At 35.1% G+C, this 15,095-nt stretch overlaps 1 pseudogene; it reads left to right on the top strand.

The window, feature by feature from the left end:
* LOC109062539 overlaps window positions 1–15,095 on the top strand; it is a 54,917-nt pseudogene that overhangs the window by 22,630 nt on the left and 17,192 nt on the right.

Genomic DNA, 15,095 nt, shown 5'->3' with positions numbered 1-15,095 from the left:
CGACAGACACAGTGGGTGTGGTGTCAGGCCTCAGAGAGGCTTTTACTAACAGAAAAGTAACAAAAACAGGAAATAAAGTGTCCAAAGGAGAAGAGTGTTCAAAATAAATAGGGAATTTGCTGTCCTCGTCGTGCTGCGAGGTTCGTGTAGGTTGGCAGTGTTCAGGAAGGAAGGGTCCAGGTAAGGGGCGGAGTCCAGCAGCCACATGCGCTTCCCTCTTCAGTCTGGGGCAGCAGCTGCATCCATCTCACAGTGCTTGAAGGGACTAGACAGCCCGGCATCCTGGCCCAACTGCCATGTAACAGGTGCAGTTTTTGTCCAGACCACAGGTCTGGCAGCTCACATCTCTGGTGGCACAGAAGTCCCTCTATGCACCCTTCCTGGACCATGCATGCATGCACAGGGAAGAGACCTGTCTCCCAAGGAGAGGCGCGCTCAGCATTTAAACAGCGGCAGTGATGAGGGTCCATTTGCGTCAGGTGTGCCTCATCACACACCGCCAGCCCTGGCTCTTCCAGCGCCCCTCCTCTCTCACACACCCAATCCTGTCGGGAGCCTGGCGAAGGGCGGCGATTAAGGGACGGGGTGCCGATGATAATTAGGGGGGAGGCAGCCAACTCGTCACATGAGATAAATCTGTAATTAAGCATTGGTTTTAAAGAACCCAGAAGAGAAGCGTTTTATATGAGAATATTCTAATGTTTGGCTTTAATGTTCCCAGCGATTGAAAACATTGGCTAACTATGACTAAAAATCCAAAAAAGAAAAAGTGCTGGAGAAGGCAGAAATTTTATCAACACACTTTGTGGTGAAAAGAAACATTTCTGAAGCACTGATGGTCACTTTACTCAGAGTAAGCAAGCTGGTTAGCATTAGACCTTCTAAGAAACTCATTTACTATGGTTCGCAGATCCTGCCATTGATTCTTTGGCTTCAATTTGTTTTCTCATTTGGATCACTTTCTTTTCAATCAGACCTGAATCGGGAGGCAAATGGAAATAAAGACCTGAAATTGAATTCTCAACCCAGTTAGATGAGAAATGTTTTGTTTTGGTTTTTTTTATTTTTTTATTTTTTTTTAGACAAATGCATCTTCTGTGCAGAGTAGGTAATCAATTGTTTATCACTGCAAAATGCAAACAAGAATGCTAAGCTTTGCAAATTTTCAAATATTCTATTATAAAACTTTTTGCTGTGCATAAGTATAAGGATTACGATATACAGTAGTTGCTCTTTATCTATTTAGATTTAGGCTGCATATTGAACTCAGACAAATGGGTTATTATTACCAACCTGTTTTATCATTGTGGAAGAAGCTGTATTGTTTCACACTAGTAATATTTGCAACATCTCAACTATTTTTTCCCCCAGAGCAATGCTGAATGTTCATTTTGGCAAAAAAGCATGTGATCAAATGTTTTAAAAGCAAGTTTTCTCTGCTCCACATTTGCAGTTTCCTGCTAGATAAAAAAAAGTTTTATCAAAGTACCCATCATTTAGCTGTCTATTGAGATTGCTGAACTCAAAAAAAAAAAAAAAAAAAAAAAAAAAAAAAAAGAAAGAAAAAAATTGGTTATTATTACCAACCTGTTTTATCATAGTAGATGAAGCTATATTGTTCTACACTAGTAATATTCACATTTGTTTAAGGGTAACGCTATGTTCTCTATTGAAAAATAGTATGCTATCAAATTGATTCTCTGCTCCACATCTGCTAAAATCCACTATACACTACAGTTCAAATGTTTGGGGTCAGTAAGATTTATTATTATTATTATTTTTTTTTTTTATTGTTTTATTCAGCAAAGAATCATTAAATTGATTAAAAATGACAGTAATGGCATTTATAATGTTACAAAACAAATGCTGTTTTTAAATCATTTTTTAAATAATCCTGAAAAAAAGTATCACAGTTTCCACAAGTTTAAGTAGCACAATCTTCTTCAACATTGATTAAAAACCAGCATAAAAGAATGATTTCTGAATGATTTCAGATGATAAAATAAATGTATTTTTGATGCCTTTTCAATTTTGTGGCTTTTTCTGTTGTTGAATTCTATGAATTACATGTATAGACATGGATATATTGAATGAAAATACTGAATGGTAGCACATCTAGTACATTCAGAATAAGTATCTCTTGACTTTGACCTTGTCGGACATTATTTTCCAGCTGTTGGCAATTTTTCCAGCATTTCTATTATGCCTCACTTCCTTAAAATGCCAAATTGAGCATAGATGGCTCTCATATGTCATGTCATATGGCCATATGATTGCTCTGTTTTTCTCAGTGGAGGCCTCTAACATCAGACACCCTTATAAAAACGCAGATCCCCATTGTAGTTCTGAACAGCAGGTTTCAGTAACCATCGCTGTTTCTCTTTTTCAATTCCTCTACCTTCAGCGCTATCGCTTCTTATAAAGCTGACAGAACTCTGAAGCAGGGAAATCCCGGGCCAACCTGATCATAAATACTTGCTTTCAACTTCATGACAGTCAGTCTGCCAGCGTGTTTCCTCTTCTTAGGATGGGCGGCGTAGTCTCGGGGGACACTTTTGAGTGGCAGCCATCCCATACACCTTTCCAACAGTTGCATCATGTACACGAGCCACTCTTTTTCTCGTTCCCTTCCCCCTCTCAGTCTACTGTAGATGACACACTAATGCACTGTGGCAGGGCCTTCGGTCTTCTTTGGTTCAGCCCTTTCCAGTAAGAGCCAGCCATGCATGAATGACGCCAACAGAGAAGCCTTCGTCCCCAGCCACAGTGAAGCCGGACAGGGCATGTGTCATAAGAGTGCCAGTGAGACGCTTTAATCTAGTTTGTTTCGCTCCCTTTCCTGCTGCCTCACAAAGGAAGAGTTGCTCTGTTTACTGAGCCTTACCTGCCCTAAGGAGGTCAGCCCGAGGCGAAGCAAGTGGTGTAACACAGACACTTTGTATGCGCTTTTGAGCCGACATTATAGTTTGCTGAACGAAGTGACTCAACACCTTTCTGAAAGTATAAATGTCTGTGTCAGGATCTAACGCTCTGTTTCTGACATCTTTCTAGAACTCACATTCACCTGGGTCTTCAATGAGTACCCTCACTTCGTCCAGCAAGACAGCCGGCGCTTTGTATCCCAAGAGACGGGGAATCTCTATATAGCTAAAGTGGAACCGTCCGATGTTGGGAATTACACCTGTGTGGTTAATAACACTATTACCAAGGAGAGGGTGTTCAGTTCACCAACACCTTTAGTGCTGAGAAACGACGGTAAGAGAGGTGTCTGCCAAATACTGTAGGTTTAGTTGCAATATAGGAGTATACACTGTAAAAATTAATCAGAAATTTAATGGTAAAAGATTATAAAAATGCTATGATAAAAACCATATGTTCTTTTTAAGGCCCATTAACACCAAGGAGGATAACAATAAAGATAAAGTTTATTATAAATTAAATATAATAAACTACAACAACTATAACAGGAGCAGCACAGAGGAACCAAATTGTTGGAATCACTTTCAGAAAAACATTGACATCCAATCAGAATTTTTTATTTATTTATTTATTTATTTTTCAAATGATAGAACATTTAAACTGGCAGATGACAAAACTGCAGCATGTGCTCATAATAAACATTGTTATTGTGCATTGATGTTGACGCTAATATAGTTCTCATTATAGTTATCTTTAGTAATCATTCATTCTTGGTGTGAACAGGCCTCTATAGAGTGGAAACCGTAAAGCTCTAATGGGATATTTTGTGTAATTTTACAGTTACATACTGTAAAAATTAACAGTTTTTGGAAGTGAAAAAGAACAAATCATCTTAAAGTAAAAAAAAAAGTGAATTGACATTCCCAGAATTCTCTCCGTGTATATTATAAAGGTTAAAAACATATTTTAGAATTCACCATTATGTTTAACCTTTTGTAGTTAATGAAATGTGTTTTTAACTGTAAATGTAAGCTCAATCTGTAAAACTTGTAAAAAAATGACTGTATTTTTTATGGTAAAGTTCTTATTTATTTATTTATTTATTTATTTATTTATTTATTTATTTGATGTTTAAAATAGATTTCACAGATTTTTAACAGTATATCTCACTTGGGTCAAAGAAGCTTGTGACATTTTTAAGGAGATGTTCATTCGTAAATGTCAGAGATGTATTTATGCCACTGTCTTGAAAGCTACACTGCCTCTTTTAAGAACACTAACCTGCACCCTTGACAATGCCTCAAGGGAGGCTATATTTCCATTTGAGATGGATCCGGTTTTTATTATGTGTCTTCCATAAATCTTTAATAACTTGTCTCTGTATTTTTGGCACAATCTTCTCAGCTCCCCTGCTCATTGACAAGTCTTTGTGTTTTGCCATTTGTTGTTGTTTTGCTTGTATTCTGGAGTACAAAGCTTGTATATCATAAATCATGAATGACAAAGCCATATGCATCTGTGCTGTATTGTCTGCCCATGGCAGGAGCGATGGGAGAGTACGAGCCCAAAATAGAGCTTCATTTCCCCGACACCATTCCAGCTGCTAAAGGATCCACACTGAAGCTAGAATGCTTCGCCCTGGGAAAGTAAGTCCAGCATGCACACATCTTTGTCTGTCTGTGTTCTCTGCCACAAACTGTTGCCTGAGTTCACACCTTTGCTTAGCGTTACTTATCTTGCTTTATGAAATACAACAAATTTGTGATCAGCACTTCAGGTTCATTCTTAATGGGATTTGCAATCTGTCATGGAAGCTTTTTTACAGAGAGCTTTTTTTACAATAATGGCCCGCCTTGCAGAGGGCAATGACCCGCAAGATTTACTCCTTAAATAGTGTGGAAATAGAGCTGCAAGCTTCTTTTCAAACGAAGAGCAGAAGGGTTGTCGTTTAGAGAGGGGAGGCAATGCAGGTTTTCAAAAAGCGGGAGATGATAGCTTTTCACAACATACAAAGAGCGCGTCGCCCTGGATCCAAACATGAATCAGATCCATTCACACTCAGATTTTCTTAATAGGGTAGAGCTTTGAAGAAAAAAGGGGGAAATGGATTTTCTTTTGCCAAACATTATGGAATTTCACTTTTTTTAGACAAAGTTGCTGTAGCTGGTAGAGCATGATGCTATCAACGCCAGGATGGTGTGTAATGGATTTGAGTCCTAAGAAAAACATGAACAGATCAAACTGCTTAACTTAAATGCAGTTTAAATCACTTCTACCATAAAAGACTGGGGTCAGTAATATTGTTTAACATTACTAAGTCTCTTATGCTTCTAAGCTGCATGTATTTGATATTTTTTTATATAAAAAATGCACTAACCCTAAACTTACATACTGGTAATTTTTATTAATAATAAAATGCATAGCTTGAATACAATGGATGTCACTTTAGATAAAAGCAACTGCCAAACTGATTTAATCTTACCAAACATATCATCATTTTGACCCTGTAATTCCTCAAATGGAATTGTGTGATTGAAAAAACATTGTTTTCAATTAATAGTGTCTGCCCAATACATAAATGTAAAGGCAAGATCTGCACATAATAATAAAAAGCATATCTTTGATGCAGTGTATGCCACTTTGGATAAAAGCTTTCCTCTCACCAAACATTATGTTAAACCATAATTCCATAGATGGAATTCTGTGAATGGGCAAAAGTTCCTGTATCTGGTAGAACATGGTGGTATAATCGACAAGATCATCAATTTGGTTCCTACAGAATGCATGTTTGATTAAATATTTGAATGCTTTGAATAAGAGAATCTGCCAAATGCATAAATGTAAATGTAATACCTTTACATAATAATTAAATGTGTAGCTTGAATGCAATATACAGTATGTCGTTGGATAAAAGCAATGCCAAGGTAATGATGTGATTCCCAGGGAATAAACATACTGATTAAAAAAGTATGTTTGCTTTACATAAAGGTGTCTTTCACATGAATCTGTCTATGTTCTAATGGTGGCTATGTCCTGGGTTCACAGTCCAGTTCCCAAGATCAGCTGGAGAAGAACCAGTGACGTTTCATTCCCAAACAAAGTCAAACTGAAGAATTCGAACGCCATTCTGGAGATTCCGAGTTTTCAACAAGAGGACACTGGGACATATGAGTGCATAGCGGAAAACAGTCGTGGAAAGAATGCAGTGAGGGGTCGTTTGTCTTTCCATGGTGAGTTGTTCTTTTTCACCCTTAATTTCTAGTTTATTATTTAATTTATTGTTAATGTATATTTTATTTATTACAGTTTTTTCCTTTTAATATTTATCATAAACACCCTTGTCAACAAATTTATTGTTATACATATGCATGCATTTCTTCTACCTCTGGAATTAGTTCTTTGATAAGCATAAATAGATGCCTTTGTTGACAGATCAGCTTTGTCTCATAAAGCTTTACAGTAATTTGAAGAAAAAAAAACTTAACTGTTACCATATGGCATTTCTGCACTGCATTGAATCTGCAGTAATAAATCAGTAGATAGTGGCATTGGTTGTTACTGCAGTTATTTATTCATTTGGAGGTGTTTATAGAATGTAAATTGTATTTATGCAAAAAGATCATTATGATTTGTGTTTTGTCTGTTGAGAAAAATGAACACAAGATAAATGATTATAGTTCACTTTAGCTGAGATTGCAGAAGATCCAACTGCAGAAATATAAACTTAAATGAATTTAAGAAAATTAATTTAACAATATAAATAATAGAAAATAATAAAAAAAAATTCTTAAAAAAAAACTTTATTTAAAATAATTTATTTATATGTATTTATTGTATTTTTTAATATCTTTACTATTATTAATAGAGTTAATTTAAGGCACACATACACAAAAAAATAAAACAATGTTTACCTTTGAGAGTGAAGCATTTATCAGAAATATGCATGTGCCAGAAAGAAAATTTGCAAATGTAAGTTTGATATGATTCTTTGGCAGCTTCTAAAGTTCTAAACTACATCAAGTGCCATTATGACACTTTTCCACTATCATTATGCCATGTAAAACTGCACTCAACCTCGCCATGCCATTTGTGTCATAACTCACAGTGAGAACATGTCACAACCAGTGTCTCATTTGACTTGTGTCCTTGAGAGACATGACATTTCATGATGCACGTGATTGTGACCTTCTACAATGAGCACCTCATTGTAGAAGGTCACAGTGGCATTCCATAAAAAGTCAAGCTTAATTTGAAATGTATGGTGTTGTTGTATTAATAATTTTATACCCTTTGTACCCTTAATAAAATCCAACACACAATCAGCAGTCTTTTTGGAGTTTCTTTATTTGCACTGACTGCCTAAATGCAATTTGTATGTCTGTGTGCTGTGAAACTGTAATACAATTCTGTAGGATAAATGAAAACGGGAGCTTGCCTTGCCAAAGTAGATTTTCTATTCCACTATTTGACATCCAGCAAAAAAAAAAAAAAACGAGCAGTTTGAAAAGCACTGGATTGGTGTCGGTCTTAAAGGAATCGTAGGTCTTATCCTGGGCCTTTTAAATTAACATTTGTAGTGAGAAATGCAATTATATAAATTTGTTAATTGAACTCAAGACTCTGTACGTGGCATTGGAGTGTTTGCCAGCCGAACAGATAATAAAGCTTCCAAAAGGAGGTCAAAGGATTTGTAGCACGGAATGGAGCATGTGCCTGTAGTGTGATAGAATTGACATATTCACTGGGTGTCTCAATTCAGTACTGAGATTCATATTCACATGGCTTTTGTCAAATGGGTCATCTATTGTTTGTTTTTATAGGAGCGTCAGGCATGCTCTCAGTATTATACAGACAAGCGAGGGGGTGTATGGCAAGCCATCTGGAGCTGGCGAAGCGGCTTATGTGGTTCGAATATTGCAGCCTTTTCCGATAATAATGATTAATAATCAGAAGGGGTTCAGGGGTCACACTGTGAGATTTGAGCAATTTGAGAGAATTTGGGTTGAGATTTGCTACAAAGGTTTGTTACCAAGGAACTTTTAAGGAATAGTTCATATATAGTCTTCAAATTACGCTTTGCCATTACAGGAATAAATTATTTTTAAATATAATCAAATAGAACACGGTTATTTTACATTTTAATAATATTTCACAATATTGCTGTTTTATTGTATTTTTTATTTTCAAATAAGAGAGAAAGAGACTTTTTTTCAAAAAACATTTTGATATATATAGATATATATATATATATATATATATATATATATATATATATATATATATATATAAATATAATCGGTGGGGTATATTTTTAGTGATAGCCAAAAAAAACATTGTATGGGTCAAAATTATCGATTTTTCTTTTACGCCAAAAATCATTAGGATATTAAGTAAAGATCATGTTCCATGAAGATATTTTGTACATTTTCTACCGTAAATATATCAAAACCTAAATTATGAGTAGTAATATGCAGTTTTAAGAATTCATTTGGACAACTTCAAAGGCGATTTGCTCAGTATTTTGATGTTTTTTCACCCTCAGATTTTCAAATAGTTGTATATTGTCCTATCATAACAAACCATACGTCAATGGAAAGCTTATTTATTCAGTTTTCAGATGATGTATAAATCTCAATTTCTATAAGACTGGTTTTGTGGTGAACTTTTACTTTAATTGTTTCTGTCATCAAAGCCTTTGAATTCATTGGCCTTGGCTAATATGGTTGGTTTTTATATGCAAGTGTTACATTTCATTTATGTGTGTTCTTGAATCTGTCCATCATCGATCCTTCATCCATTTGATTTATAAATATGCTTTCTTTCCACAGCCACGCCTCATTGGCTGCAGACGATGACGGACACATCATTGTCCATTGAAGAGAATCTGTTTTGGGAGTGCAAAGCCAATGGGAAACCAAAACCCTCGTATAGCTGGCTGAAGAATGGAGAAACTCTTATATCTGAGGTACTCTGTGGTTTCTGAAAGGCCTCTAATGAGATTGAAGGCTTTAGCTCCACTTACTGTAGTCCAAGGTCAGTGCAAACATAAATTCTCATTGCTGACATAAAAGCTAGACAAAAAAAAATCCAACAGCTGTTTAAGTAGGAGAGACTGCTATCAACAAACATCAGCAGTGATAAGGCAGCAGAAAGACTCCATTAGATGTGACCTGCATTGAAGTTGAGAGCTACCCGTACCTCCTCCCCACCCTTCCATCACACATCACGTCAATCTTTCCTTGTGACTCTTTGTGCTGAGTTCAGCCTTTAAGAACAGCTGATAGGCTTAAATGTGTGCTATGCCATTATCAGAACTATCAGCTCAACACCTCCCTACCTGTCTCATGTATTTTTCCAACTGGGCGCCCATGCCAAATGAATTGGCCATTAGTATTTCACTGCTATGTTCAACATTTATTTTCTGTTCATTGGAGCAGAGGGTCAACCTTTTTCTTTAGTCTCTTTTATAACCTCCTCCACCCTCTCTTAACCCGTCCTTAGATATTCAACTCGACATACTTTCAGTGTTAGGGTGCAGCCGTGTTGTAAAAAAGCTATCATTCATGGTGAGAAAGTTGTAGGGTGCACAATATATTGGTTGATACTGAGAGACACTGGATATATATATTGGCTGATATTGGATTTTGAATTTTTCTTATTCAGTTTCTTACACATTATCTTCCGCTTAATTAAAGTTCATCTTTTAATACACAATTAATTTAATAACATTGTTAAATGTATTTTGAGCAAATGATAACATACAGTACATATATATATATATATATATATATATATATAGATATATATATATAATATATATATATATATTATATATATATTCATACTCTAAATAATGAAGTTATAAAGTTTAAGTTTTAGTAATTTTGTTATGTGTTTTTATCTTTTTCTTTAAATGCATTTTTATATATATTAATACATCAACTTAAATAAAAATAAGATGTTTCCTTCGCAACTAGCTACAATAAGTTTCATATTTTATATATTTTATTTTATTTAATTTTTTTTTTTTTTTTTTTTTTTTTTTTTTTTTTTTCAAGTACTGTAGTTTTAGTTGAATGGAATTGAGTTTAATTGAAGGAAGGACCCAATCCATATCTAGCAACCAGAATATCATAGAAACTTGCCGCTGGTCTCTTTTGACTCAGTAAGCAACCATGTAATCAAGCAGTCCAGCAATGCCTGGCAACCGCATAGCAACCATTTTACTTTGATTGTTTGTTTTTATGTCTACAGGGCCGAGTGCAAATAGAAAACGGTGCTCTCTCCATCTCCTCGCTAAACCTCTCAGATGGCGGGATGTATCAGTGTGTGGCAGAGAACAAGCACGGCATCATTTATTCTAGCGCCGAACTGATGGTGCTTGGTACGACCTCTTTGTTTTCACTGCCTGCTCTCCATCCTTCATCTGAATGCTAAAACTTCATTGTGTAGTCACAGCCCAGGCTCAAATTACAAGGCAGCACTGAAAACATCCGCTCCATCGTAACACTCATATTTCCCCAATATTGATTGTAAAATTATGTCTGTGCATGCTGAAATTCATTCATTTTAATCACAACACATTGCTCAGTATTGTGCATATGATACCAGTTTCAAATAAATGCCATCTGAAGACACGGCACAGTAAAATGTAAGTTTTAGTTTAAGACAAATGGCCTTGAAGAAGCCAGTGGAAGCAGACAGCTCTATTTGTTAAGTCCTTTAGACTTTTCTAAAAGGCTTTCTTCCTTTTTTTGCCGGAGGCTGTTTGAACGTCAGTTGCTGTTCATCACAGATTCCATTGAGGCTTTAAGTGTGAGTCTGAGGACCAAATCTCTCTGTTTCCTACAGCCTCTGCTCCCAGCTTCTCCCAGAATCCTTTGAGCCGAGTGCTTAAGGCTCGCTCGGGTAGTGACGTTAGCCTAGATTGCAGGCCACATGCTTCGCCCAGAGCCATTAGCCTGTGGAAAAGAGGGACTGAGATACTGCAAAGAAGCGAAAGGTATTTAGCCTTAAGAGTTTATATTTAATCTCAATGAAGCTATGTGATTCTTTGTGATGCTAAGAAATTTTCCATTACTTTTAGGATTTCTCTCTTCCCCAATGGGACTCTTAAGATTGCCAATGTAACTAAACGAGATGGAGGTAGTTACACGTGTATTGCTAAAAACCAGTTTGGCACAGCTAGCACAACAGGAAGACTGATCATCACAGGTAAGTCATTGTGTTTTCCATTCTAGATCAGTGTTACTGGTTCAGTGCATGTTGAGGATCGAATTCGGCTAGCAAAATTTTCCAGATTCAGTTTCTCCTTTTCTCTCGCCCTGTTATTTACTGTCCCTTTCTATTCTCTGTTACTATAAAAATAGTAAAAAAAAAAAAAGCCTGACAAAAGAAACATTTTTAAAATCCAAACAAATACATAATGAAATTTCTTTGTTGTTAAAAAAAAAAAAAAAAAAAAAAAACTGATTCATTTTCCTTACAATAGTGTGGGATTCTTTTGATAATCACACATTTAGCTTTAGGACCTAAAGTAGTTTTATTTGAATAGCAGTTTTATTTACAATACAGTCCGGTCCACTCTTATCGTTGACTCAGATACTGTATTCTTGATGGTTTACCTATGATCAGCTTTGAATGAAATGCCACATCTGGCACATATCATGATGCATTGCTTCAGCTGTTTCAAGAAATGTATTAGCCAACTGACAACTTCATTCTTCTAAGTTTCTGTACTGCTGTCAGCCTTTCAAGTCAAAAAATCACAAAGCGTAAGATTTGTTTTATATAATCAAGCACTCTGAGAAGTCCTACACAATGGTGCTACGGTATTTCAAGACAAATGGCTTTTGTTATCAAGTCTCTATGTCTAAAAGTTTTACAGCATCTTTTCAAACTCCTATTTAAGGAATAGTTCATCCAAAAATGTTAATTTTGTCATCTTTTTACTCATGCTCAAGTCATTCCAAACTCATTTGACTTTCTTTCCTCTGTGGAACACAAAATGAGAAAATATGAATAACAATAATAATAATAATAATAATAATAATAATAATAATAATAATAATTCCTTACATTTATATAGTGCTTTTCTGGGCACTCAAAGTGCTTTACATTGTAAGGGGGGATCTCCTCATCCACCACCAATCTGCAGCAGCCACCTGGATGATGCAACGGCAGCCATTTTCCGCCAGAACGCCCACCATACACTAGCTTATTGGTGGATAGGAGACAGAGTGATGAAGCAAATCAGAATATGTACTGTACTGAATGTACTGTTCTTAATTTTTCATGCCACAGTGAATGCTGACTGGAGCTTTAAAGTTTCAGAAAAGGACACAAAACAGCCAAATTAAAGTAGTGCATGTGAATTGCGTTGTATTTCAAGTCTGCATGTCTTTGCTTACTACCATTCTTTCCCTCCAATGAGCTACGAACTCGAAGCAGGTAAATGGGCATTGAGATGAACTTAAGAGGTCAGTTCAATTTGTGAATTAATCATCTGGTTTTGTGAACCACATAAATGGATTTATTGATAAAAAAAAAAAAAATCACTAATTGATACTAAAATTAATCGTTCCTGTAGAGTTCCAGTAGAGCATTGCAATAGCAACAAGTTACGTTTGATTCCCAACTCACGACTGCCTTAATAAACTTCTCTAATCAGGGTTCAGTGCTAAGCATTTTTTTTCTACGGACCCGGTTGGGCCAGTGGTTTAATTTTTTACTTGCTCAGCCAAAATTTTTACTGATCCCGCCACAAAAAAATTTAAGAAAATAATAATAATTTTAAAAAATAGAATAAAACAATAATTATTGTTTTCATTGTATTGACCAATGTAACATTACATTCTAATTAGTAAACAACCAAAATTTTAGATATCAGTGACATTTCACAGTTCTCGATTCCACTTTTGATACCACAGCAAAAACTACTAGCCTAATAGAACAAAGACATAAATGAAATAAAAAAGAGCTTTAAGTTTTTCAGGTAGGTATTCAGGTCCAGAAATTGAATAATCAAATTCAAACTTATTTTGTAAAATAAGTACATGCCCAGTCTATGTTTTTATTGTCAAACCCTGATAATGCTTTTGTAGCCTTTCCTTGTTTATTTTATTTGTATTGAAAACATTATTTTTTTTTCCCTTTTGTGATTCACAAAAGAAAAAGGATTTGGAACGACATGAAATTGAGTAAATGACAATTTTCTTTTTTGGGTGAACTGTCACTTTAAGAGAGCCTTCTATATTGTGGAGTTCTCTAACATTCTTTTCTCTAGTGTTCTGTGTAGTTCATGTGCACTCTTGCTTCAGTCTTCCACACACCCCAGTCCATGTTTCACTAATTACTCATTGTTAAGGTCATCTGTAATTGCTGTGGCCATTATCCGTGTGGATTGTTATCTCCTCATTAAGTTATAGGATGAATGTTATTCCTCACTTTTGTTCCTCATTATATAGGTTACGGGTTTAATCAGCAGTATTTTCATGGCAAATCAGAAGAAACTCATTAGCTATATACCATTGAGGCCTCTGTGTGAGCCCATGTGTCTTTTATATGGTTTTTCTTTCTTCTCTTCCTTGTATTTTTCTCTCATTATGTTTTTGTCATGCACCAGCAGTTGACCCCCTTAATGTAATTTAATTAAAATGACCTTTCCCTCACAAAGTGTCTTCAGTCAACTCTGTTCTGTTCACAGAAGACATGTTGCCAATTCATTTGGCTCTTATTAAAATTCATGTTATGTTCTTAAATTAATAGCCCCCATATGGAAAGACAGCAGCCAAAAATCTAAGTATTGTACCTAGAAATTAAGATTATTTATTACAGCAATAAACCACCTTAGGTCGTGGTTAAATCGCTAACCCACAGCCTACTGCACAACAACAAAAAAAAAATAAAAAAAAAATTATTACAACAATTATATAATAAAGAATTTTGGTTTTATAAAAAAAAAAAAAAGAAGAAAAAAAAAAAACATTTTAATTTCAATTTAAAAAAAAAAAATGTTGGTGTCAGTATTTTTATTCTAATTAGGCAATTTATTACACTTTTTTCTTCCCTTTTCTGTAAATGAAAAAAAATAAGCACATTTTCTTTTGTAAATTTCTACTAATTTTACATGTATAGTTTTTTTCCTTCATGTCCTCAGTTTCTTGTTAGACTTTATAAATATATTTTAATTGTAAAAATGTGGCTCATCCTATCAAGCCTTGCATTATTATTATTTTTTATTATTATTATTAGTATTTTTTTTTTTTATTATCTGCATAGAATCTTGGAATTATTATTATTATAATAACAATAATTGTGCAGCCATGTGTCAGGATCATACCTATGATGCCTTAAAATGCTTCCTCCAGAGGCAGCTCACTAGATTAAAAAATAAAAAGGTTGTATTATTATTTGCCTGGCTACAGAAGATATTCTCTCACCTCAGTTTGTGTCCCAGAGCTAAATTGACAGACTATGTTGACACTGTTACTAACAGAGCCCACAAGGATCAGCCAGGGCCCCAGCAGCACAGAGATCACGGTGGGTGAGAGCATCGTGCTGCCCTGCCAGGTGACTGCTGATCCAGCCTTGGACGTGGCCTTCTTCTGGGCCTTCAACGGTCAGCCCATTGATTTCCATCAAGACGCAGACCACTTTGAGCGAGTGGGTGGGGTGAGTAGTGTGGTTTTAGGGCTATATTGCAACCTCAGCACCCTCATCCTACACCATCACCTCTGGGCATGAAAAATTTATTGAGAACATATCTCGGAAAACAGGATTTTAGTTGCTATTTTGAAAAAAAAAAATAATAATAATGTACATAAGCTAACCTTCACAAATCATTTATTAAAACTTGACTGCAAAAAGTCTTAAAGTTACAATAGTAAACAGCCTGTTTAATTATAAAGGTCTGAAATTAAGGTCTATGTATTATAATAAGAAATATAACAGAATAATATTAAATAAATAAAAATCTCCAGAACTGTAAAATATGGTCCTTTGAATAAATTACAAGAAATCTGTACAATAAAATGCAGGTTGTAGTTTTTTTTTTTTTTTTTTTTCAAAGATGAGTTTGAGTGTTTTATGTTATTTGAGTAGGAGTTTCTGATTAATTAGTTTTAGTTATTTGTGCTCATATTTGAATCAATCCAAATAATCCAGCACATATTAAA

The sequence above is a fragment of the Cyprinus carpio genome, chromosome A6 (genome assembly GCF_018340385.1).
Source record: "Cyprinus carpio isolate SPL01 chromosome A6, ASM1834038v1, whole genome shotgun sequence".
In the NCBI taxonomy this organism is placed as follows: domain Eukaryota; kingdom Metazoa; phylum Chordata; class Actinopteri; order Cypriniformes; family Cyprinidae; genus Cyprinus; species Cyprinus carpio.
The sequence above is the reverse complement of the archived record's forward strand: the minus strand, read 5'-3'. Positions and strand labels throughout refer to the sequence as shown.